General features: G+C 39.6%; 1 long non-coding RNA gene across 1 annotated transcript in view; it reads right to left on the bottom strand.

Annotated features, from left to right (window-relative positions):
• Nucleotides 1-27,301, bottom strand: part of LOC136997739 (uncharacterized) — a 66,306-nt gene that overhangs the window by 25,415 nt on the left and 13,590 nt on the right. Inside the window, exon 6 of the long non-coding RNA XR_010888358.1 lies at nucleotides 8,077-8,123. This is a non-coding gene — a long non-coding RNA (uncharacterized lncRNA). The remainder of the gene's footprint in view (nucleotides 1-8,076; nucleotides 8,124-27,301) is intronic.

Here is a 27,301-nt window from a genome sequence, read left to right as displayed (position 1 = left end):
GGATGCAACGGAGTGGACCACCACCCTAGCTGCACCCTCCGATCTCCCCCTACCTCCCGCGCCCCCTCGCGTTCCGCGCTCGCCTTCACTTTCCGGTCCTCTCTACCCTCTTTCCATCCCCGTATGCACCGCGCGAGATGGTTGGTTGGGCTCTAGCTCCGGGCTTCACCCCCGCTCGCATTTATTTATAATCAAATTCCATGTATACCGGCAACCGGTGCGGTGGCGGTCTGAATTTCTATCCGAATGTGTACACACTCGTCCGCGAGGAGGTAAGCGCGAGCGCGGGCACGACGACACACGTACACACATCTACACACACGTACACGAGCAAGCGGACACGTAGACGAACACATAGACGAGCGCGAGTTTGAGGGTGGATTTTCCCACCCCTCCTCTCTCTTTCTCTCTCCCTCTCTCCCTTTCCGTGTCACGAGAGAGAAAGAGAGCGGGAAGGCGCGGATTCGCTCGGCGGTCAATTTAAAAATCAATATTGACCGAGGAGCAGCCAATCCTTTATTTATCGACGCGGATTGTTGGCTGCACGGGAGAGACGCGCCAAGAAGATTGCTGCTCTCCCCTTCTTACCCCTCCCACAGCATCCCCTTGGTTTCCGCTGCCATGTTGTTCCAAACGCGTCCTGAATAATGCGGTCATCCTCGTTACAGTCCCTCTTTAAACCGTCATGTTACAGTCCGCTACGCCTCGGCAATGAAAGTTGCCTGAGGAAATGTGAATAGCTTACGAAATTTCCGAGCGTTTAATGTCTTACGTCGACAGCAGCAAGATGGAAATAGCACCAGCAGACGTTATTGTCATTAGCAGATACTCCAACATTATTAAATTTTTGCTTCTGTCACGTCGACATTCAATGCTGTCTTGATATTAGAGAAATAAAATTCACAATTAAATAGCTAATGCTAAAGTTGATATCTGATAAAAATTGAAACAATTTATAATATAAATTTCTAGATTATTGATCGAAAGAATTCATTCGCTAATTATACCTTCCTATTCATCAAGAAACTTGCGCAAGGGAATAAATTGATTTATCTCAGAAGAGATAATAACGTTCAAATATTCGAGAGAAGAAGTTCAATAATCATGCCATAGTAATCGTTTTCTAGAATGAATTATTGAGTCCATTTTTTGAATTGATCGTCCATAATAGTGGGTGTTTGGGATTGTAGGTTGATCAAAGTGGGAGCCAAGGCGGAGTCGGGAAGATGTAAGACTCAGCATCGAGGGTCCGACCCTCAGTATCCTTCCGACTCATTCTTCAGCAACGTACCCTAACAGACATGATCAAGAAAAATGATATCGCCGACTCAAAAGCAGATGACTTTTTGCGCAATGGCGGACGCAGCTCCTTTGCCGAACTGCCATTGTTCTAAGAAAATACAACTACAATTCAAAAAAAATTACTGAAGAAGAATTACTTTATTAGAATTTTATAACAATTTTGTATTTTGTCATTTATTTCGATAAAAATACTATTTATTTTTATTTCTTTATTATTCGATATTTCCATTTTGTATAGCCAAAACATTATCCAAAATAACATTTCCGTTAAAGCAGATTTTTCATTAAAATAAATTCAACTTGCAATTCTCTAGAAAATAAAATTTATTAAATGCTTGTTTATATGTTAAAGAGTTTCTGACTTAATTATTAAAATCTTTTAATTTAACAATTATTTAAAGATCGTTACTGCCACAACATTCAAGTAATCACTATTCTTCTTAATTTGATTTCTAATCTCCATTAAAAGGAAATTCCGTGATGAGTCAGAAACACCCTAGCACGTAGCACTTCATGGTATAATCAAGATTTATTTCATCAAATGACTGGTGTGATAAAAATTACTTTAATATTACGTAGAAAAAACATTTATTCATTTTCCAAAATCTTCTATAAATAAAATAAAAATACTAGATATTAGTGCTGTAACCTTTTCAATAATTTAGTATAACGCGCACTCGTTGAATGAATAAATTACTTTATCATCTTGAAGCGTAAATACAATACTCCAATAAATGCCGTTCATTGTTATTTGCGACTTCAGAGAGTTCACAATATTTAACTTCAACTACTGTATGTGAAAACAGTCCCGTTACCTATACTGTTACCCATCGTTTGATTGTTCGTTTACAACTATATATTGTCGATCTCAAATACAAGCTTGTGCTTGCGTCAAAATGCGAAATAAACGCAAGTCTCCCAAAGATAATGATATCATGAAAAATTTATATACATATATCATTAAATTATTACTTTTATTCGATTTAATATTTCGTCTATTAAATTTACCGATAACATAAACGCATCTGTTTCTTGTAGTGCCCACTCAGACGGCCCATACCGAAAACATCGGAGAAGTACGAAACTGCGCCGTACCCCATACGTTACGATATGTCCATCTTCGAGCGCGATGGACACGAGGCGGTCGCCGCGCAAACAGATCAATGCTTCGCGTTCCAATATAAACAGTATTATTGAAACAAAGCGGGCGGGACGGAGGTGTAGCTGGATGAAGCCTGGCGCGCACGTGTGAGGAGGGGACCGAGGGATGAAGTTGGGGCAGGAAGAGGACAAGAGAGGCGGTCGGGCGCTCTCTCCGGCCGAGGGTGAGGGCGAGGGCGGGGTGAGGACACGGGGGATAGCGAGCGAGCGGCGGCGAGGGAGGTGAGCAGGAGCGGGTAGGTCGTGGGGAGGGACGGCGGGGGAGAAGCAACCCGGCGAGGAGGATGAGGGTTGATGTTTCTGCCGTTCCGCTGGGTTGCGGGGAATGAACGAGGGGAGAAGAGTTATGTTGCCGCGATATTGTGCTGCGCGGCACGAGCGAACCTCGAGGGGGTGGCTTCCTGTTCCACCACCCTCTCCTCCTCCGGCCAGAGCCCCCCCCGCCGTCCCCCTTTCCCCCGTCCCGTCCACCCCCCGTCGGATTCTACGCCGCGCCATCTCGTCGTATCCTCCTGTTACCCCCCTCCCCCGCCCCCCCTCGTCGTCCCGCCGCCCGCGCTCCTGCTCCCCCTGTCAGACTCACGAACCCATCGACTGTCGATTCTGTATTATATGTCAGGACCCAAACTCCTTGATGCACGTACCACTCCGCCGCCACCTTACCCCCCCATCCGTCCCTTTCTTATATTCGCCGGTAACTTATAGCGCTGTCGGTGTTTTCTTCAATAACGAAAGAAACGTATCCTCCACCTCGAATTCGTTCACGACAAAAAACGACTTGCCGCGATCAGACACAAAAATTGATGTTGCAGGAAATAACAGGCGACGGAACAACGAAATTTAATCTCGGCGCGACATAACATTTCTTATCGCATATTTTCTTATTATCAACTCTTTCACTTTTGAATTTAATATAAAATTATAACGTTACAATACTAAAATGTAATATTTGCAGAAATTTTGTCGGAAACAAAATCTTGTAAAATAGAATATTTTTCAAAAATGTATTTATTGTTATCTGATTTTAAAGAAAATAGTATAACTTTAAAACATTAATATCACAATTGTTAACTTGAAAGCATTACGAAGTCATGATGTTAGCTAATTTAACAGACAATTGTTATCGACAAATTTCCTTACTATTTGTGTTACTTATTAAAATTTATTGAAGCAGCAAATAAGGCAAAAGCTCAAATATTTATACCAATTTGTGCAGCAGCCACAAAAATATTGAAATATTGAAAAAATTATTAAAAAATTCATATATACAATGATTATTTATAACACAAGTAACAAAACTATCTCTGTTAATATAAAAATATATGTGCTTACCACATAATTAATCCTGCACGTCTCTTCACGATTGATCATTTTAACAGAATTGCAATAATGCTTTGCGGTGAAGCCGATAGCTCGAAACAGAGATTTCCAATCCGGATGGACATTGCGTGCGGCAACTCTTGCCTGATTATTAGCGCGACTACCGTGGCGAAGCAAGCAGTCAATCAGAATTGCGGACTGTTCGGGTAGATGGGTAGCTCGCTGGACGCAGTCAACTTGGTGTGAAATTAGCGCAGATGTCGCGGCGATGGTTCATGCTACAAGTTCTCTGTTCATTTTCCACGAGAATGGATCGGAAAGGGGACGTCGGTCCCACCTTCCTCTACCCGCTCCGGATTTTCAATTCCTAGCATTAAGCAATCGTTGACCCAATTAATCCGCCACCTCTCAGCGTTGTCTCAAGACAACTCTTTGAAGAAATGTAATCCCGCGGTATTATTACTGTTAATCAGCGAAACTAATTAGTTCTTCGGACGATTGAAATACCAGTAACCATTTCTCCGTTCGATATAAAGTAATTAAAAAAAAAATCGTCACGCGTCGCGATTTATTGGACATAAATCTTTGTAAAACAACTACGGAGATCTTCATTCTCACCCCTACATACAAAGATATACGTACAAAGAAGCGAAACAATAGTCGTATTTAGTCGTGAGAAAGGGATTTTTCATTAGGACAACCTAAGCCCTGATGCGAAAGGATTAATAGAAGTTATAAAGTAGAGCCCGAAGAGGTGGAGGAACATTACGTGACCTGACTCCGATCGAGTCTTTCTTCAGGTTATATTGCAGGTTGCCGTCGTTTCTCATTCACCCCCCACGGCTCATGCGCATCACATCTGACCAATAGAATCGCGTGGTCCATCTCTGCTGCTGACCAAACCCCTTGACTCGTACCACTCTTGCCCCCGAGATACATTCCCCCGCGAAGAAAAAAAAAAAGAAACTTTGAGACCGGTCCCCCCTTCCTACCCTTGCAACCCCGCCGCCCAGCATACCCACGTCGAGTGTGTATTTTCTAGAGGAAACCTCATCAACTCCATCGAAACTCCATTTCTAAGAACGAAATTGGAAAAGACGGAGAAATACGCTCGATTCAACGATATATGTATAATCTTGGAAAATGTATTAACAGATATATAAAAATAAGTATTTTTTTCGCTCTACATTGAGATAAATCACGACTCGATAATTACGAGATGAGACACTCTACTCCTTTATATATTATTCAATGCAATTTATATCTTTTTTTCTCAAAACATTAATAAAGCATAGACTTCTACTTCGATCAATTATGCGCTAATTATATTTGATCATTTTGTTTAACCATTAAAGAAATTTTATATAACCAAACAGCAAGATGAAGCGTAACGTCAAATAGAAAATGTCAGTGATCTATCTTAGACACGTAAGAATAGTTGACGAATAATCGTCAATTAAGAAATACGCCGATTAAGAAATAAATTCGAAATCAGGAGTAGCGCGTGGAACAATAGAACAGATTTAATGAAGCGATTCGTAACCGCGAATGGAAACCGAGAAACGAAGAATGTGTTTCCGCAAGAAAACTGGCTTTAACGAGTTGACAATTCGCCCTTATCCGCCAATCTGGCCTTAGCGCAAGCTTTCTCGCGGAGAACAGTCTGCTCGGGCGCGTCGAGCATGACTAGAGTGCGACGTGAATAACTTAGTAGCTCAATTCTGCTCATCTCCAGCGGCGACGAGACCCCGTTCGGCCTTCAACCGGCGCGACAGCTACATCCATTCTTCGCCAGTCCGCAGTAATATAATATTATCCAAGCATTGTACCCGACTAATTAGTTGTACTAACGCTATGCGGCCTGATTACACATTCGGCTCGGCTACTCCGGACTTACGGAGTTACGAAACGCGTATAAACCTTCAGAATTCCTTACAAGTTGGATATATATGCGCCAAGTTTGTACAAAATAATCCTTACATTTTAAAAAGCTATTTAAGAAAATAGGATAAAAAATCGAGAAGACAAAAATACATTTTTTAACGAACACTAAATATAAGTTATCTAATTTATGCATGGTCCACGTATTTCGAAAACAATTGATTATCATACCATCCAGCCATTACAAGAAAGAAGACTAAAAAAGACGAGAATGTTAAAAAAAAATATTGAGCGCGATTAGATTTTAGTGCGAAATAAAAAATCAATCAATAGCACCGGCTATCCGAGCAGGTTCCATTTCCATCGACAAATATTTGGTCAAAACTAACGTCACGCCGCTAGCTCGATGCAATGTTTCAGTGCTATTTCGAAAAACTTGGAAAGAATTGGTTCGTCACGTGACAACAATAACAACGTTGTGTAATTGCTAACACTTTTCTATTCCATCTTGTATCATAAATCATCAATGTAAAAAAAATAATATATACAATTTAAATAATCATCATTATTAGTGATCGCCTGACCACTTTAAACCATTTGGAGTTATGCAAGCAATCCTGACTTCAATTTTTTACAATAAGTGTAATCGATTAAATTTTATTAAAAAATATTGAAACATTTTAAACTCTTTATATTGATTTATTTCTTATGATTTCGATATAATACTTATAATTTTATTTAGAGATTGAAAAATTATAATATTAAAATAAAAGGAAAAATTTTAAAGAAAATAAAATATAAAAAAAATTAAACTTATTAAATTTAATGTTATAACAAAATATAACTAGTGCTCTGAAATTTCAGATGGTCGAGCAGTTCGAAAGTTCGGATCTTGAGATCGAACATCAAATAGTTTGGACCTTTCGAGCTGAAGGTATGTTCGAACAGTCTAAACTGTTTGAATTATAACTTAAGATCCGAAAATTCACAAACTGTTATAGTTCAAACAAGAATCTCATAAAATGCACTGCAATATTATTTATTGCATAATAAATATGTAATAATACATTATATTATTATCTTCAAAAGTTTGTTGAGAATTTATTCACAAAACTACAATATTCTCAAGATTTTTGCATGACCCAACATTGTATATAATATAACAATGCGATATCATCGGAATGAATCGCGCGCTGTTTATATATAACGTGTAAAGCTTCAGTATAGACTTCATATTAAAACAACCCTTGTGCAATCGGGATGGTAACAAGTAATAGCCGAGGCGAGGGTCGAAGAGAGGGGGCTATGCTCACACCCGATATCTCCCCTCTCTCTTCGTTTCGCGCTCTTTTCCACCCTTTGTCCCTCTCCCTCATTCACTCTCTATGGAGCAATTTATCTACATTATACCCTCAGTTGGTTTCACTGTATGTTTTGACAGGAACAGTATTATTAAATGCCCTGGCTATCTGATCGTCGACACCCCTAATATACATAATACGCCTTTTCCTTACGCGTGGCCGGTTATCCCCCGGTGACTATGCACCCCTAGAGCGCTCAAATGGTCAATCGAACATGACGATTCATCGCAAAGAGATAAAAAATTAGTTCTCCCGCGGAGAACATTTTTGTCGCGAAGAATATGCGGAATACGTAAATCGTTTATTCATGAAGTTTTCTCGAAGGTTGAAACTTTTGCCTAAATTTGGAAATGTACAACATCATTGAACGATAGAGATTTATCGTATAAAATGTAAAGACGCACGCCGCAAAGATCGCCCATAGTGGATTAATTATATGTCAATCTTTATCACGGCTAAGCTCTAACACCACTGCAGTGGTGTAACGGTGCGGAAAAACGAGCAGTCCACCATGCAAACGCGAGATATCTACTTATCCTCTGTAACGGTCGTCTTGTCATAATATATCCTTAATACAACTTAATGATCTATTGTCGAAATGCACACCGGGGATGTACCATAATTCTCGACACGTTTCCCGTCACGTGGATCAACCATTTGCTGCGTCCTACTGCTATTCAATGGGATTACAAGCGCGCATACATCGCTAATTTTTCTCATGCTCTCTGTCACCCTGTTATCTATGGATGATCCAACTTCCACCCGAGCCACAACATACCATAAAAAATGTGGGATTAGTTGTTCCCACCAAAATAAAAATGAGATAGATAAGCATCGACGTGGCGTTACGCGGATTTAAAATCGTCGTTGCCAAAATCCGTTATTGTAATGCGTTGGATAACTTATGTCGTAATATAACTGAAAATTCTTCAAATTTAAGAATGGCAGTAGGTATGTTAATTATTTTGTTTAAAATTGATTTGTTGAAGACGAGATTCTTACAGAGGATAAGTAGAATATAAAAAAGTTGCATTGTAGATTTTTTACTTACTTTTTCGTGTAGAACCATTGTTTTCCCGATTGCAGCAATGACTCAACCTGTACAAACAAAAAAATTTATTTAGTAAAAGTATAAATGAAGTAAAATCATGTTTGTGTAAAATGTACGCAAAATATTCGAAATTTACTAAATTGATAAACAGAGTTAATTTTTTTTCTTCACACAGATTTGTAGATAAGAGTCATTCATTTCGAGAATCAGAATGTGACATTTACAGAATAAAATTTAGTTTAAATTACTTGTAGTGTGACTTGTTGTATGACTTATATTGAAATAATATACATATTTATATTAATAAATTAATTTTTTTCGGTTAATATAAAATAAATATTTTGTACGTAAGATATTTATAAAATATTTTATTTTATATTTTTTATTCTGTTTATTGAAAAGGATATTGGGCTGAACCAAATCATGTATTATGCTATCTATAGATATGACTAATTGTAAGAACAAAGCGATTGGAAAAGCCAATCCCGTTCGCTTTTGCGTGTAATAACAAGAGGTGGGCAATAATTGCGGTACAAGTACGTGCTCGCGCCGGATAGAGTTTAATTCTGGGCGATATTATAATTAAGTAGTTCCGACGTAATGGTTGGCGTCACGTCAAGCAGTAACACCGAGGTTGGCGCTCATCATACTGCTTAGTTCAAACAATCAGCGACCCGATGGTAGCCGTCACGCGAACCTTGTGCCTCAACTGTCCTAATATGCAGGAGGCCTTACATTAAAGCCATAAAAGTTTAAACACGAAGACACACAAATATCTATATTTTCAATTTTGTCAAAGTTTACAAAATAAGTTATATCTTAAAAATACATTATTTATATATAAAAAAATAATGTTTTAGAGAAACATAAAAGTCATTCTTGTTATAACTCTAATAAAAAAGAAGTTAAAAATGATAAAAGATATTATGACATACATAAAAAATATGTTTAATATATAAAACAAATTTTTAAATATGACGTAATATGCAGCAGAAACAAACTTATTTTGTATCAGTAATTGAATATAAAATATCATTAATTATTGTACAAAATACGATGACAATTGCATAACGAAACAATTGCAATTATATCTATCAGTGTGTGCATTCAATCAATCAGTATTCACGATGACGAGGAACGCGTCTTCCACCATACGAATTAGCGTACGTCAATCTGGATCAGGCTTAACACACCGTTGAGTCGAGTACTCCACCGATCGCCGAACCGCAACCGGAAATTGGCCGCTTGGTTATCAAAGTTTGCGGTTTGCGTGTCTGCCGAGCTGAGCGGTAAATAGGCGAAAAGGGAGGAAGGTATGGGTGGATGGGGTGGGATATCCCCATTAATAAGCGAGCAAGAGATAGCTGACTCGTTGGATTAGGGTGCCGAAGGTAAATATTCATTTCACGATTGAACTGACGCCACCAACCAGGTAACGCATTTTTTTTGCAAGAATATTATCACTCTCCAGTTTCCATTCTTGATATACAAATTGCTTTTAGAATCAATCATCGTTCTTTCATTTTCACATATATCAAAATATTATTATTTTAATATAGTCGAAACTATCTTTATTTTTAAACATCTATTTATATATATATATTGATATTAAAAAATCATAAAATATTTGCTTTGTTATAAAATGTAATATACAAGTGTATTTAAGACTAATATAAAGTGCATTTAAAATAATAATTTCTAAGGTAATATTATATAATTTGTGCATTTTCTTGTGCAAAAAGAATGAATAAAAAGAGACAAATGTGTGTGTGATCTATGAGGTACAAAATTATCTCGCGCATAATATGTTAAACTGTAGGGCTGCTACAGAGATACGCGTTATATTCCGACAAACAAATAAACGTATCCCCAATTTGCATTTGCACTCGACCCGCGCGCGCGATTGTTCGTCCACGATGGCGCGCGCTCGGAATCAACGCGCCGACCGCGATGCGGATGTCGTCGCGAGTTGAATAATAAATTGCGCCGTTAATTGAAACAATTAATTAATAATTCATGATAGGCAAGGAGAATTTGCCAGGCGGATGGTGAGCGAGCGAGCGGATCGGATAGAGGGATGTCTGGTTGGAGGGGGGGAGGGAGGGGTTCAGCAGCGAGGCGGCCGTCGCGGAAGCTTGTAATTTGCGTCACGACTAATGCGCAAAAGCGAGACAGTGAGGAAAGTTGCGGGGGACGCGGAAGGGACGCAGACGGATGTATATACGTCTACCATCCTGAATATAATTTACTTGAACAAACTAAAATCCCCATCGAGCGTACCACTTCGTCGCGCCTTCTGCCGCCGTAGCGTGGCATCCTTTTCGAGGACCTGTCGCGTCTCGTTGCTTCAGTAACCCTCGGCGTCTCTCGTACTCCTACGAAAACCGCCCCGATCGGTCCCCGCTCAACCCCATCGTTCCGCGACTCGCCCGATTCGCTCCTTTACGAATACTTTATAAGCCAGAAGACGCAGCCCGATGCCGTCCAAACTTTATTCTCTATTTATGTTTACTCGCGGCGGAAAAAAACGCGACCTTTTCTGCAGGATTCCTTGCTTTTTTAAATCAGTTCTATGCTAAACGGATTATGGCGTTGACATAAAGTAAATAATAAGTAAAAAGTGTGGACATTGTGATTATACGATGTTTCGTTGTACAATTATAAAAATTATTCCTTGAGTATTTTTTTCTAAGAATAATTTTAGCTGTAAATTTGATGACAAACTTTTAATGTTAATTTTCAATGAAAATTTAAAGATAAACATCAATTATCGTAGTTTTGTAGTGATAAGCCTCAGATTTAATCGCTATTAAGCTAAAATCTTACTGAAATGAGTTAAATAAAATAATATAATTTATTTATCTCTTTGAGAATTAATTCGCGAAAATTTTTCAGTCTATGCGTTAAATAAACGTTAAAAAAATATGCAATAATTTTAATCCACACTATGAGTTCCATGTTAATAATATTCAACGATAATAAAGCCAGCAATAAAATTTGCAAAATGAGAAAATTCTATCATCGACGAATAGAAAACATGTGTCGATCAGCGAAAGATCCTAATCAGATCGACTTAGAGCCAGTTCAATCGACCTCCTCGGTAAGATGCGGTTCAATCCCTGTGTGCGGACGATAAAAATCCAAAAGGATAGAAAGCTGCAGGTTCATTTCATAGGGAAGAGCAAGAGACGCGCGGAGCGTGGAAAGGGGAAATGGGTACAATCAGTAGGAACGGCGGGAGGGGGTGGCGGGTGGCGGGCAAACGTGGAGGGATGAACCGCCGTTCATAAATCTCGATAGATTACTAAATCCCGGGTTTGATGAAACTCCGGGCCGGGAGCATACATACACGTATGTCACTGCGCGACGGTTACGCGTACACGCACGCACGTAAGCCGGTGTTGGTATCGCGCTAGCTCATCGGGAGCCGGGCGCTGATAACATTATCATAAAATGGCAATATCGCGCGGATATTGACTCGACAGAGAAGCGCGCCGCTACGCCGTCAGCTACTGTCGAAGCTTAAGAAGTAATCTGGAACGCGGCTTACAACTTTTTCATATGCAAATAGCCTGAGCGAGAGAATTCGAAACTTTGGAGATCATGTCGACTTTCGAGATATGTATACCAAGTTATACGTGTTTTAATTTGCTTCATTAACAACAATGAAAATTAAATTCGTCTGTTAGCATACTTGTTGCAAATATTGCGCGATCATAATTACTTGAAATTATATAGACAGTTCGAAAAGCATAATATGAGACATCTTAAAATTATTATATAAAATATTATGCATAATTTTATCAACTTTATATATAAAGATCATAAATAATTTTTAATTACATATATTATTATATAATATACAACTATATTACGAAATAAATGATCAAATGGTAAAAAAAATTAATGCGTAATAAATGCATAATATTTCATATTATAATATTAATGATGTGTTTTTAGATAAAGTCAATTTATATCCATACGAAAAAAAGATTTTGAATGGAACTATTATTTGTAATAACTTTTCAATATTTAATAATTAATATAATTTTAACATTCTTCTGGAAAACAAATCCATAATCAAAAATTTTATTTTAAATTAACATTGTGAGGGCTTTGAAACTGTCTATATCTGAATCCTTAGACTTTCTTGCGAATTAAAATTCTTAGATCTTAATTAAAAAACTCCAACGCGATATTAAGATATCGTCAAAGCGCGGCAAGGTTCGACAAAGGATTAAATGCAGTAATCGAAGTCGGTGTAAGGATACTTCATAGGCGCGCATCGTTCTGTCTACCTCACTCCGACAATCGCCCCGCCAATAATGTCTAATATAGCAGAAGGCCTAGATGATGAGACTTCGTCCCGCCTCAGTTCAGTTCAGTTCAGGTATTAGATTATGAATATTCATGGCGGTGTGTCTGCGCGGTGCTTCATTACACCTTCCCCCCGCGTTTCCGCCGCTTCTCCTGCCGCCGCCTCCGGTTCTCCGTCTCGTCCTCTTCTTCTTCTCCGCCCTCGCTCGCCTCCTGATCCGGCAGCAGGCGCGTCAATCAATATGCGACACCGCACCGCGCTTTGCTTATCTTCCGCAGTTCCCTAACCCGCGCAGCTTCGTGCGAATATATTCGCCGACCGATCCGTGCGAATATCTTTTCCGATTCATGCGGCGTCTCGCGGCACTAACGATCCGCGAACGGATCGATGCGACGATGAGCTGATCAGAACCGATTACAACCATCTCTCTCCGTCTCAATATTAGCGTTGCAGACTGATAGGTGAGATTGACTGGTTGGTTAAATACAGTGACAAGTCCATTAGCGAGGACGGCGATGAAGCAAATTCGGTGCACGGCGGACAAGCGCGTCTCTGAAATATGCAACTCTCAGATTCGTTAATTTTCTGAAAGTTTAACAAGACCGATCAAGAACAACCTCGTGTTTGATGGTTCAGTTTTTGTTTTTTTTAATGTTTACACAGCGAGCTTGGAGTGGACATTTTTAATGTCATTAAAAAGAATACAGAGCAAGAGGATATGCGCGGCATGATAAGTTGTATTAAATCCAATTCGTTGAATGTTCAATAATAAAACGCTCGAGATACAATGCTTTAAATAAAATGTCGAGACCGTTATTGCGAACACATGATTGGATGCTTCATTAAGTTTCATCGATTATTTAATCTTTTGATGCAGTACCTAAGATAATACCATTACAGATAGTTAATGAATAGTTAATAGCATCCTCGAAGCGTCCTGATATTCGACATACGTCGCTAATGGAAGCACTTTGAAATATTCACACTGCGAGAGATTTCAGAATATATTACTTTACCATTTTCTAAACACATGCCTGTATATTAAAAATAAACATTATTCATAAATAAAATAAAATCGATAGAGAGACCGTTTGACTCGTAAAACAATTGTACTTCTGTATATAAAATTTTTTCTCAGACTTGTGTGTTAGAAATATAAGAAGCTTAATAACAATAAAAATCCGCTGCGTGTTATGGATCGCGCGGAACGAACTTAAAGAGTTAAAGCTGCGAAAAGGCTATTAGCGGCACCAGCCGTGATTACTGGCGCGCGCTTAGCCGGCAGACGGCAGACGCGTCCTATTAGTCACTTGGTCGGCGATCGGGCACGATTTGACACCCCGCCGTCGATGGAATTAATAAAGCGCGGCCGGGCAATCTGCTCGTACACACCAGGCCAGACAGCCGGGGGATACCAGCGGCACGTTGGCGGCGGCAATATAGGAAAGTGGGGAGCCGGGGATCCCGGAATCAACGCGGTAGACTCCCCCGTGGCGACGACGAGCTACGACGGCTACGACTCGGTCGGAACCTGCATGATTTGATTAGCCTCAGATTGACCCCACGGGCCATCCCCGTTACACTCTCGCTTTCTATGCGCGCGCCATGCGGGGCTCTAATCACTCACGACGAGACGGTCCTTTTTACCCGGTTCATCCCGCCCCGCTCCTCCGTTACCCTCGGCACGCTCTTTTATGCTGCGCAACCAACACCCGCCGCGCGCCGCGCGGATAGCGCCGGCGATGGCACCCTTCCCTCTTCCGCGGCACCCTCGGCCCTCCGCACCATTAGTCTTACGCCGGGCACTTTATGTCGGGAAATTTGCAATCTTTCCATTTAATATATCGACGGTGCGCAGTGGCGGGAGGCATACGATTTGAATACATTAGCTCGACAGGAAGGCGCTTCTCGCTTCTGTCTCCTCGGCACGAATACCATGGTCGATATACGTCAGAACAGCAGAATGCGGGGCCGTCACGTCACGTAAAGAAATTTGCCAACTTACGATCCGTGATTTTTTTTCAAAAATAAACTGCACTTATGTAAAATTGTTCATATTCGCTGTCGAATAGTCGCAGAGAAAAGCCTTATTCAATTAATAATAATCTATTGTAAATTTTTTTTCACGATAAGCTCTTTGTGCTTAAAAAGCATATATTAAACTTTTAAGTATGTACTTAAATATCATTAAGTAATTAATAGATTTGTATGCTTAGACGTTTCGGTTTTATTACGATAGTAGACATACAGCGTGAAGACTGAGTCCTCGATAGAGCAATAACGGAGGATGCGATCAAAATGAATAGAGTACCGGAATAATCCAAAACAAGGCGTATAAATATAGTTAATATTGGACATAAGGGAACGGAATATCAGTCAGGGTGCTACCCTCTTAACTATGTGAGCCAGCCACACTCTGAAAACGAACTAGTCAACATCTGCGCCTCGAACTCTCCGACCGTAACAACTTCCCCGGTTAATTATACAAATAAAATTAGAATTTATGTTGAAACTTGTAATGAATGAGAATATTTTTCGGGAAGAAAATTTATAGCAATTATTGCTATCGGCACGATCGTTCGTATCGGAACGCCGCAGCTCAATGGTTAAAGGTGACTCGAGGCAGGGCTAGGTACTACTGCTACCTATAATTCGATTAGACCTCAACCTTAGACGAAGGTAAGAAAGGTGGCGGACACGAAAAGACTGCAGGAAGAAGCTCCATGAACCTTCATTATGTTACCTTACCCACTTGGTTGCTCAGCATTAGCATTAAGCGTAACGATTTCCTCTGCCAAAATAAAGAAGATAAATAAAAGAACCTAAAACGGCCAGAAAAAAATCAGATACAATTATGTTATAAATTTTAAGTTGTGTCTATTCTTGTACATCATGACCTTCCATTGTCATTCAAGAAAACTTCGAAATGTTTTCTTTATATAATCTAATAAGCTTAATTGAATTATATGCGTTGGTTACGTACAAAAAGAGTGTAATCGATTAACACATGTGCCCGTTTGAATTTGCATAACATTGATTCAGCTGAGATAAATACTTCAGCTGATATAAAAATAAAAATAATATAAATATGAAACAAATTATTTTCAATATTCATAAATTCTAATATTTGTGATGCAATAATGTTACAATATACATATTTCTAAGCTTTCGGTCACTTCATTAATCAAAGACAATTTAAATAAATCTTTCGAATGAATATGTTAACATTGTCCTAAAGAAGGATAACAAACGAAACAAAATCATTCAACAAGTAATACACTACTTTCGTTAACAACAGTAGAATTTCATGGGCGATAATGACCCAAAGCAGTCTGTAAGAAATGGTGAGGGTATTGATGAAAAATGGAGATGTTTGCGCGAAGGGAAACACAAGCTCGTTCGTATCACATACTATCCTAAACACAAGAAAAAAGACTGAAAGGACGTAAGCAGTAGACGAATCACTCATTCCAAGGACAAGATGGCTGTCGTGGACAAGATATAAAAAAAGATACCGTCGCCGAAGGCGCAAGATTTGTTGCCATAAAGAAAATTGCTTGGCGCTAATGAAGAAACATTACCTCGGCAATATAGCGTCCTTATCCACTACATTGTCTTGCATTTATGGATGAGGAGATAAAAAGAATCGATCGATTCAAATAAATGGGTTAACGTGCGTACTGGCGTTAAAGATTTAACATATTAAAAATCTTTTAAAACCAACTGTACATTTTTCACAGTGAGAGAAATTATTTACAATAATTTTGTCAAGAGTCTTTCCAATATACAACAAAATAAATTAAATGTCAAAGAATTTAATAACTGAGTGAAATAAAATGCTATTCAATTACTTTCTCTGATAGATTCTTTATAGAAAATATTTCTGTGAATAAATATTCTTGCAATGTTCATATTTGACAAAAATAAAAAAAATAACAACTATCTCTTTGTATGAAAAAAATTCTAAAATCAAGAAATCTGAGAAGTATTATATCATACAACACTCCTCGTTGTGACATTATCGCCGAATTGCTACGGCCATTCGGCGGACCTATCTTTTCCTCGTGCATTCATTAAAACCTTTCCCGACATCTGTCGCGCTTCTACCCGATAGATCGATCGGCGTGTCTCCTCTTATGGTAAGTTCGACAAAGAGATGTGTAGTCAGTAACACGCCGATGATTTGTGAAACTGTCCGGTCAGCAAGTATGCCAGAATGTGTATGGCTTCGCGCAAGCGCAACCCCTTTTTCCGGCGACCCCATGTATTGACGCGGTGGTCACTAGCAGAACTAGAGAACCCTCACTGACCAGCACCCCTCTATTCCGTTCGGGCGTCCATGGAGAAGGCTGTATGTCTTACGGAATGCCTATGATGCTTTCTCGCAGCCCCTCCAAATCCTCCTCCGACTTCCCGCCCGTCCCTGCCGCACACCCCCGTGCATCCACCAACTTCCAAGCACTCTCCAGCACCCCGATTCCCCGAGTCTCCCTCTCTGTCTCTGTTTCTCTCCGGTCCCGACCCCATCTCCTCTGACGGCCACACGCTCGTGACAAGTGCGAGGCGGCCATCCAATAACCCGCACCGGCCACTGGCCTCCTCGGACTCTCCCACCTTCGACGCCGCCATAACCAGCCAAGTTATTGAGGACACGGAGGAATTAAGAAACGTAAGAGGGTGCGTCTGGTCTCTCTGTTTCTCGCATTCCTATTCTCCTTCACAATATTTCGACACGTGATGAATGCGAGCTGTGAAATACCAAGCATTTGTGGACGGTGCTTTTTCCTTTATCTAAAGCGCGATATTATACCGCCGACTTGCTTTGTAATCGTCGCATATGTCATTCTTCCGAAAAAAGAGAACAAACATTCGAACGTCTGCGATGATATTACAAATGTATTTTGTTTCCATGAATATTTACGTTATTTATCACAAAAGCTCTCATTGCCATTAATATTTCAATATGTACATTTTTCAAAATGTAATTATCAATTTGTAATTTATATCTTAAAAATATAGCCAATAAAATCTTAAATAGAAAATGTAAAATTGCATTCTGCAATAATTAATCAAATTTAGATTACATAGCGTTGCTCGGAAATATCAGGGAAATCGTAGTAGAAAAGAAATCGTACCACTGAATCGAATAACAAGATTTTTTCTAACTTTTCTCATGTCAATCTATTCACAAATACGAAATAAACAAAAATCGACATACGAAATACGAAATAAACTTTCCATTGCATGTCCATATAATGTTATATTTCTCAATATTATTTAAGAATAAATTCATAACTCATGTATTTAATCTAAACGACAAATGATTAAGAGACCAAAAAGCAATTGAAAAACTGAATGTTGCAGATAACAATACGGCAATATTGTGTGAAGTCAATATATCCCTGAATATTCCAAGGTACACTATTATTGTCGACAAAAGAATAGTAGGCATAGTTTTTAAAAGTCAAACTGCTATTACTAGGCAAGACTCATTGTGAACGGTCATACGTGAAGAACAATCAATTCCCCACAATGTACGCCTCGAAATAACAGGTGCCCGAGTGCCGTACAGTGTTCATTCAGTATTCAGACGAATGGATGAACATGCGTGTGCTGACGGTTATAGTCCGAAACGCTGGAGATGAGGCACATTTATATGGGCACGCACACGCGCAAGCAAGTCCAGTAGTCGGTCCAGTGGCCGTAGCTGCGGCCGGCAGCTGCGGGGGTGGCGATCGGGGCTTTCCCCCCTCGGCCGTAGGAGGGTGGCGAGGCGTTGATCAATACGTGAAGATAGAATCCGATGCTACCCATCCAGCCATTCCGCCCCCTCCCCTGCCCCCTTCCCTCTTTGTCCCCTTGGTTCCTCTCCACCATACGCCAGCTCGACAACGCTACAACCGCCGCTGCCCGGTCCGGCTGAGGGTATCGCGGCTCAATCGACTGATTTGTCACCCACGCATCATTTTCTTCGAAGGAGGGTGGATTTCTAGAAGCTCGCTGTAGAGAGCGTTCGAGCATTATAGCACTTCCATTAACGGTAAGATGCTTAATTCTCCCCCCTCGATACGAATTTACACAACATATTACTGCTATTTGCGCAATTCGATATAATAATCATGATTATATATTATTTCGTTTCTAACTCTCACAACAAGTCGCTGAAAATCCATTTTGGATTTGTAAATATTATATGTCTGATAAATTTTAAAATAAAAGACCAGCTCGTATTCACAGCTCGCTAATGCGAATAGTGAATTCAATAGAATATTTATAAAAAATAGAACGCATTTTGTAATGGAACAGGCGGATAGTCCGAATTGTCTCTCACAACTCTTCGTTCGTTAAAATGTTCTTTATCTACGCATAGATAAATCAATTTGCCGTTCGGCTTTAATCGCGACATTTTTCAGAAACAAAGCCGGTTGCGCAAAATGCGAGGAGCAAAATTATTAATGGGATATTAGCATAGAGGAAATAACAGGTAATTTAACACGGAGGATTAGTGCGATAGAGGAGGGTCTAGAATTTTGCAGGCTGGAAGAGGGAAAATGCCAGTCCGGTAACGGGGCTCGCGCACTGAAAGGAAAGTTAAATCCCTTTACAGTTTATACGACGAACGCTGGTGTTCCCAACTTAGCTGGTTTAGGGTCATAAACCTTGCCCGAGCATGCAGAGGAAAGCGCATTTATAACTAACGTAACTCGTATCCCGCTTAGCTAAATAATTAAAAGATACGAGAGAAGGCCGCGCGTTTCCACCCCCGCTGCCGCGAACATTACTACCATTACCACCGAGTCTCAACTCCCTTCAATTGTCAGCTGTTATATATCTTACTTAATATGCCGTGTCATTTTTCCCGCTTCATACTTGGACAAAACTGATTAGCACTCTTTTACAGTTTTATTTTTATCAAATATATCAAATGTAGTCTTTGCTCATATTTATATAATAAGTAGTGTGAAAAGAAAATTGAATTTATTTCTAAAATAGCACAAGTATTTTTATGTTTTTCAAAAAATAATGTCAAAATTATATGCAAAATTTTGACATTTACAAGTATAAAATATTTTCATCTTAATAAATTTCGATTATATTACTCGAAATCAAAATTATATTGTTGCGTTCGATTGAAAAATCAACCGTAAGAAAAAAACGAGCGACAAACGAATCGTGTCACGCGCGTTAAATAAACGGATGATAAGAGGGCGGTCATTGGATCGTTGATGAGAATCGGTTTATCCTGCCGCAGTGTAAGAGGCAGGGACCAACGTTAGCTTTATGTTAATCTCGGCTAGCGGCGCTGCGGCTGACAACGATGCTGTCGCTGTTAATATCGCTCGGTGACGTAGTAGTAACTAGTTGCCGGTATACCTGCTGGCCAAACTGTACCGCGTCGACACAGTCTGGGAGCGTACATACGTGTGGAGTATGCAGCCGCCCGCCGCTCTCCTATGGTGTACGCTTCGGGGGTGGTATCGCACGATATGGTGTGGCTGTACCACCGAGAGGGTGGCGACAGGGGTGGCAATCAATATGGGCCTCAACGCAAACACGGCGCCGCTGTTGTACTAACATCAAATAGGCGGATAGCGACCGGTCGCTCGCCTCGTGTGCATTGTCTACTCCACTGCTCTGTATAAACCGACCGCTTTTCGATATTTTTCGCCCGGCTGATCGAGTCGGGTTAACCGTCGCCGATCAAGCCGCCCTCGATACCGTGCAACCTTTGCGCCTTCGCGCAAAGACGTCACTAGAAAAATAAATCAATTGTACGAATGTAATTGATAACGCAGCGATATTAGAAATCTAACACACTCCTTTTTATTAATAGAAAATTTTTCCTTGAAAAATTATCACCTAATACTAAAATAAATAATTGTAGAAACGTAACTTGCGTGCATTGCGATATAATTTATTATCGCTATAACGCTGCACGCGTACGATATTAGAAAAGAACGATTTACGAAATAAAAATAGATAGGACATTTTCAATCTCGTTTTGCACAAATATATATTCTCAACGTTAAAACGATATATTCTTGCAATATATATATAATCATTCACGAAATGTACTTCTGCCATATAAAACGAAAGCAATCTACCGTAGGTACGTTTTTAGAAAACGAGAGGTTGGAAAAGAGAATAACAAGTAGCAATGAAATTCTGTAGAGCGTCGCACGATAAATTTGAGGATTGCCGAGAACAAGGAGACTACAAAATTCCGACTGCGGAATTTTCTTCGACGAAGTAGAGTCACGCGGACCGCGAGTCGGCGCCGCCACCGCCGCCGCCGCCGTGTTACGCTGCTCTCTTCTCCCTCGACAAGGCGAAGCAAAAATTCGATGGCGGGAACAATAGCGGGAAATAAATTATGCAAGATTACAAAGAAGGCAGCATGGGTCGAGGGGACACTTTATATTATCCGGGGACAGCGGTAGCATAATTGCCAGTCGGGCTACCCCGTCCCTCGAACTCCTCTCAGCCACCTTCTTTCGCTGCTACTGTCCTCCCGTCCCCGTGTTTCCTCGATAACGCACCCCGGAAAATAGAAGAAGACGAAGAAGTCCCTCGTTATGAGACGCTGGTTTCTTGCCCAGCTGTTTTCCGCCCCGCACCACCGTTCTTTAGTGAGATTTCCCCAACGTAAACATCCCGGCTCTGGTTCCAACACGCCACTCCACTCACTTCGCTCCATTCCACTCGATTCAGCCTACCATCCGCACTCCTTCGATCCCACGGAATAGCCTTTCGCTTTGCGCGCCCATCGACAAATGCGTAAAAAATGCATTTTTACAGATTGTTAACAATAATTAATGATTAGCGATAAAATATCCGTTAAAATCAAATAAAATCAAATAAATTTTTGTCTCAATCCTCGATATGTTATTAAATGTGCATAAAAATTTTAAAAAACTATTTTGTTCTTTGTCTTTTTCTATTTTCTGGGAACGTTATGTTGGAATATTTTTTATAGTATTATATTTTAATACTTAAGTTATAGTGTAGAAAAGGTAGAAACTTCTAGTAAATCTGTCTAACTGTAGTCTAAATTTTTATAAATGCATTAATTAATGCGTAACTGTTCAAACACAATTTAATTAATTCGTAAAATTTGGCTTTGAGATATTTTCAATTTTTGTATATATTTATAATATTGTAAATAATATTTTAACACATTAGATATTATTATCCGTTGATTTTTCAAACAAAATTATATCAGGTAACTAATAAATTCATGTTGCTAATAATAAACTTCACGAAAAACCGCACATTTAGTTACTCATTAATATCGTTAAAATAATAGAATAAAGATAATTTTAATATGATTTATTTAAAATTGATAATGCTTTACTTATTGCCGCGTTGATTATTATATTATATTATAAATTATTTATAATTGAGAAAAAAATTAGATCCAGAGTCATCTCTGGAAAATGAGATTCTTTGTCATTTGCTAATAATTATTTCATACATTACTGTATTTATAAAATATATACATATTTTAGTGATTTAATCACAACAATAACCGTTTTATTTGCAGAAATTTTAAAAATAAATAAGAGCAACTGTAATCTCATCAGAAACTCTAATGTGATAAGCTACAATTTTATTGCCGCATCTCAAATTCATGTCTCCGTTGCTTCAATATTTGTTTTTAGACAATGCGGATATTTAATTCTTTTCGTTTATAATGAAGAATGAATCTTCCAATACTAAAATCGTATTCACTTATTACAATCTTTTAACTAACGTAATGGAAACTTTTTATCGAAAACTCGTATACCCAATAAATTAAACTTGCTATTTATATAATACATGACATGTACACATCCGTAGGCACACACATTACATTTAATTTTCGATTCAATTGCGTTTGCAATCAACATTTTAAACACATTTTCACAAAAAATCATTAAATTATATTAATTATAAAAAAGATCGAATTAGATTTTTGACAGATCAAAAAATAAAAAGATCAATTATCGTAAATGACACGAGTAAAGATAAAATTCTTCTAATTTGAGTTGAGTATGTTTGTACGAATCCATTTTTTCAACTTTTGCTAACGTAGACTGTCGCGCAATATCGTAACCAGTTATATCATGGATGAACAAATAGAATAGAACAAAGCTATATATAGAATATAGAAATATTAAAGTCAGTTGTTACAATGAAGATGGTCTTAGGAGGACAAGGTTGAGGGAGATGGAAACGCAAGATGTTAATGAGGCTGGAGGGTTGGCATTCCTAGCGGCCTCCAAGACTTCCAAAGATTTCTCTCTGGTGACGTCAAGATTCTGATCCTCCGCAAGTCTTCGTTCAATCTCGACGAGTATGCTAACTCTGAATCTAATTTTTTTCTCAATTATAAATAATTTATAACATAATAATCAACGCGGCAATAAATAAAGCATTATCAACTTCAATTAAATCATATTAAAATTATGTTTATTCTATTATTTTAACGATATTAATGAGTAACAACTAAATCGTGAAAAATATTTTTTTTAAATGCATTTATAAATAATACCACAAAGTAATCTTTCTCGGTTAGAGTCGCATGCTTTTATCTTTCAGTTTTTTTCTTGAGCGCAATGGTAGCTACCCCTCGTGCTCTTAAATTATTGTTGTTTGGGGTGGAGCATACGAAGCGAGGGCGTATCATCCCAAAGATATGATAACCCCAACCTATAGAATGGTTCGAATCGAGGGACCAATAATACTCCACCGGTTATCCCATTCATAAACGGTATCATAAAAATAGTACCACCTATACGCGGTGAGGAAAATTCTCTTACAAGACTGCGTTTTATATATTAAACTTGCAAACGTTGATATACTTATTTACTTTTTATATTCATACAAATAATATGTATAAATTTAGATTGAAATTCTTCAATCAATTTTAATTAATTTAAAATTTTTCATTTTTAATCTTAGTTTTGTTATATAAATGTGCAAGATATTGTTTTCTTTTGTAAAAAAAAATTGTACACTAAAGATGTCTATAATTCTCTTAAACAGAAAAATTATTTGAATAGCTTAAATAGAGATTTGTAACAAAAGTGACAATCTTATCATTAACTTCGCTTATTTTTCGTCTTGTAAAGAGAAAAGAACGAGAAGACGTCTAATCGCAATCGGTGTAGAATTCTCCGTATTATAATTTTCTGAGAGTTCAAGAAGATTGCAAACGTCAAGTACAGCGGGACGCTTAAGACGTTTGAGCAGCAATGAGGGGGTGAATTGCGGTGAAAACGTTAGGTCGAAGCAAAGAGGGTATTCGAGAAGGGGGTGAAGAAAGAGGGGCGACGAGGGGGTTAAACCAAGAGATAGAGGGTTGCTGTCACAACCACGCCAGCCGTTACTTCTGCTCTGCTAAATTCTGCGCTCGCTAGAACATCGGATGATGTTCCGCCCGTTCGTCTGCCTACGATCGGTTTCTCTGATGCTTCAACGAACACTTTATCCTTTTTTTCTTTCTCTTCGTCGCAGAGTCATTATACAAATGACACTTTTCATAATACTCAGTAAAGGACACGTCGAAGATATAAAGTAACATAACGATGCGTACACGAAAATAATTTCAAATTATTATTATTTTAAAAATAAATAAATTTATAGTATAAATATATAAATAATTAAATAAAACAACAATTTTACAACTTATTTTTGTAAGATCATGAAAGTAAATGCCTACAATTATGACGATAGATTCGTTGCACATCACAAACTTTAACTCTGACATTAACAAACAGACGATTATCCTAATCTATTAAAATTCTCAACATTTGTTTCTCTTTTCTTGTCTTTCCTTTTATAAAAAATATCTTTTACTATCTATGCAAAATATTATAAATTAATTCCTTTGTAATATTTTGTATGGAATATAGAAAATAATATATCTATAATTGAGAGAAATTCTACGTGTGCGTAAACACCATTAAATATAAAATCTTAATGGAGCGCATTGAATCTTCCACTGAGAGCAAAAACACGACACGAGAGAAGAGAAGCAGGTAAAATGCGGAAATTGCGGTGCGATCTGTTTCAACCTTGAATATCGGCCCCACGTCGCCCACGAGAGCGTTCAGCCGCATCCCGCGTGGAATATCGCCCGTTTAAAAAGGGAAACGCCGCAAGAGAGCTTTTCCCTCCTCCCATATATACGGCGCATCAATTTATACGCAGCGTTGAGAAATCAAGCGAAGGAAGCCACCCCAAGCGCGCGCGCTGCGCCGCGCCACGTTCTCCGTAAGCGGCCCCGTTTATGCGCCGATAGAGATGAAACTGAGAGGAGTGGGAGCTTTGTTTTATACTTATACGAGCTTGAGCTCCGTGATATATTCCGACAAGGAGCACGATTGCGTCTCTGTCGCGTGAACGAGAAGAACGGAAAATGTGAGTCTGTCGGTAGGGAATGGCAAAAGACGATGGTAGAGAAAGCAAACCGAAAGTAGTAGGGTGTGGATAGATATCAAATGGCGATTGCCATTTTTAGTTTCGCGATCTGGCACGCGCGAATTTCGTCCCTTTACAAGCTCGGCGGCGATTTTAATCCGTATCGAGCGTCAAACGCGCTCGAGAGAAAAAAAAGGGCGATAAAAGGACGATGAAAGGGAAAGTGACAAGAACGGCTGTCTCTTCAATGAAACAGAGTCGTATTTTCAATTGTGTTAAATTTACACGACGGCAATATTTTGCATGTTATATGGAAACTTCAAGTCGATGGAGATAAAGAAAATGTAAAATACCGGAAGTGAAATAATCGCATAGAAATTTTCTCTTTTTCATATCTCGTTCACATTTATCGGAATGATAATTCATTCATTTTGTATAGTGCTTCTTTAAGATAAAGAGTTCTATAGATTAAGTTATTGTATATTAAAATATGACAAAACTATAAAGATATGAAATTGCTATATCGTTCAAAATTTTGTCAACTTTAATATATACAATTTATAAAGACCGATTTAAGAACCAATAGCGTGATAACGAAAATTATTCATAAAATATTAACAGCGTGTGAGAAAAGCTTGAAATAAAGGTTCCCTTTAGAAAAGAGAGCTACCTTCGCATTGGCGCGAGAATAATCTGGTCGGGTGCGATATCGTTCGGCAAATATTTCGATAAATCAGCGCGGCCGCGGCGAAAAGCGGCGCGGCGTAGTAGTAAGGTATACAACACATATCTTAACGTCGTATAAATCTCCCACTGGAAAATTACACCAATGCGAGATAGACGGAGAGATCGCGAAAGAAAGGATGAGAAGGAAAGTTTGCATCGAAGGTGAGTGAGCGAGAGACGAGCGAAGGGGGAAGGATAGAAAACGCGAGACTCCCCTCGATCGGTAAAGGTGAGGTGGCTCGGAGAGTAGAGGGCGAGGCGAGGCTCGAAGATCCCTGGTTGGGGTAAAGCGTATACTTCCCCTCTCCTTTTGCCATCCCCCGGCTGCCGCCGCCTTCTCCTCTACCAACATTGCCGTCACCATCACCATCAGCCCTATCCCAAATCCAGTAGTAGTAGCAATAACAGCGACAGCAGCAGCAGCAGCAGCGCTGGCGACGGCGGCGGTGGAGGCAACAGAACGCAGTAGCAACAGCGGTGGCGGCGGCGGTGGCGGCGGTGGCAGCGGCGGTGGCGGCAGTAGCAGCAGCAGCAGCAGCAGCAGCAGCTTTCCCCACTTCAGAAGAAAAGCACTTTCATAAATCTGCCAGCAGATATATGTGCGCACAATTTCCGAGATCCGGCCATTAAAGAGCCGCTCCTCGGCTATACCTCCCCCCACAACCCTCGTCCGCTTCTGCCTCTTCTATCGCCGTGAACCAACCGGTCCACCCTCCTCCACCCCCGCCTCCTCCTCCAGTTTCCACCCTCCCTTCCCAGCCGCCGAAGCGGCGTGGATATAATGCGGCCGGGAGCCTGAAAGTAATTCTCTCCGTGGTTATATCTTGATCTCATCCCCACTCCGTCACCCTCCCGCCGCTGCCTCCTCCTTTTCGCGCAACCACCCTCAGAGAGAAACCCTCGAAACCATTGCTATGAAGAATAAACGGCTAAGCAATGCCAGTGAGCCCGCGATCGCCCTCGCCTGCCCGTCCTCCTCCCTCGCCTACCATTCCGCTCCTTTCCACCTGAACCTTCCCCGGCTCACCCCGAGTCGAAAACTCAACGCGTTTAGATAACGTACTGAAATGCCTCACGGCACACTCCTCCGCCTACTCCACCCTCTTTGCCCCTTTCCCACCTTCATTTCCACCTCTGTGCGCCACGTGGAATTCACCCTTTTCTCGACGTTCACACAGTGGGGGCGAGAGGGAAGAGGAGGTGCGGGATGAGTATGCCCCGGATATCCCGCGGCGCGGAGTAACACGCTGTAAACAGTTTACTTCTAAATCGGCGAGTTTGCTATATATTTTCAGATAGGAGCTGACTTATGCTCGCCGACGCCCCTGGTAAGCGTCGACCGTTTTTAAAGATTTATCTTGGCGCAATACACCGACACGAGGGGCCGCGCCATTGCACCGAGCCACAAAGCTTTGGCTTTGGAAACGCTCTTTCAGAAAAGTTTCAAGAGCTGGTGGTTTTATTAGAGATTTCACTTCAGTCGTTGAACAAAAATTATTAGCGATAAATATCGTTACGACTATTTTCATTTGCGTAAGAATTACACGCGTAAGAATTTGTGAATAAGCTGAAATTCTTGTTTTCTTTTCATCTATGTGACGAAAGTATCTGTATATTGGCGATATTTTCTTTCACGATACTTTGTCTCTATTTCAAAAATAATTAACAAACGAATCATGTCATCGTGTTATCATTGATTTGACATTTCTAAGCAGAATAGTTTTAACAATTTCCATACATATTCGAACAAATCAATTGATCAGTTTTAATGCCATG

The sequence above is a fragment of the Linepithema humile genome, chromosome 2 (genome assembly GCF_040581485.1).
Source record: "Linepithema humile isolate Giens D197 chromosome 2, Lhum_UNIL_v1.0, whole genome shotgun sequence".
In the NCBI taxonomy this organism is placed as follows: Eukaryota; Metazoa; Arthropoda; class Insecta; order Hymenoptera; family Formicidae; genus Linepithema; species Linepithema humile.
Note: the sequence above shows the minus strand (reverse complement) of the source record. Positions and strands in the feature narration are given on the sequence as shown.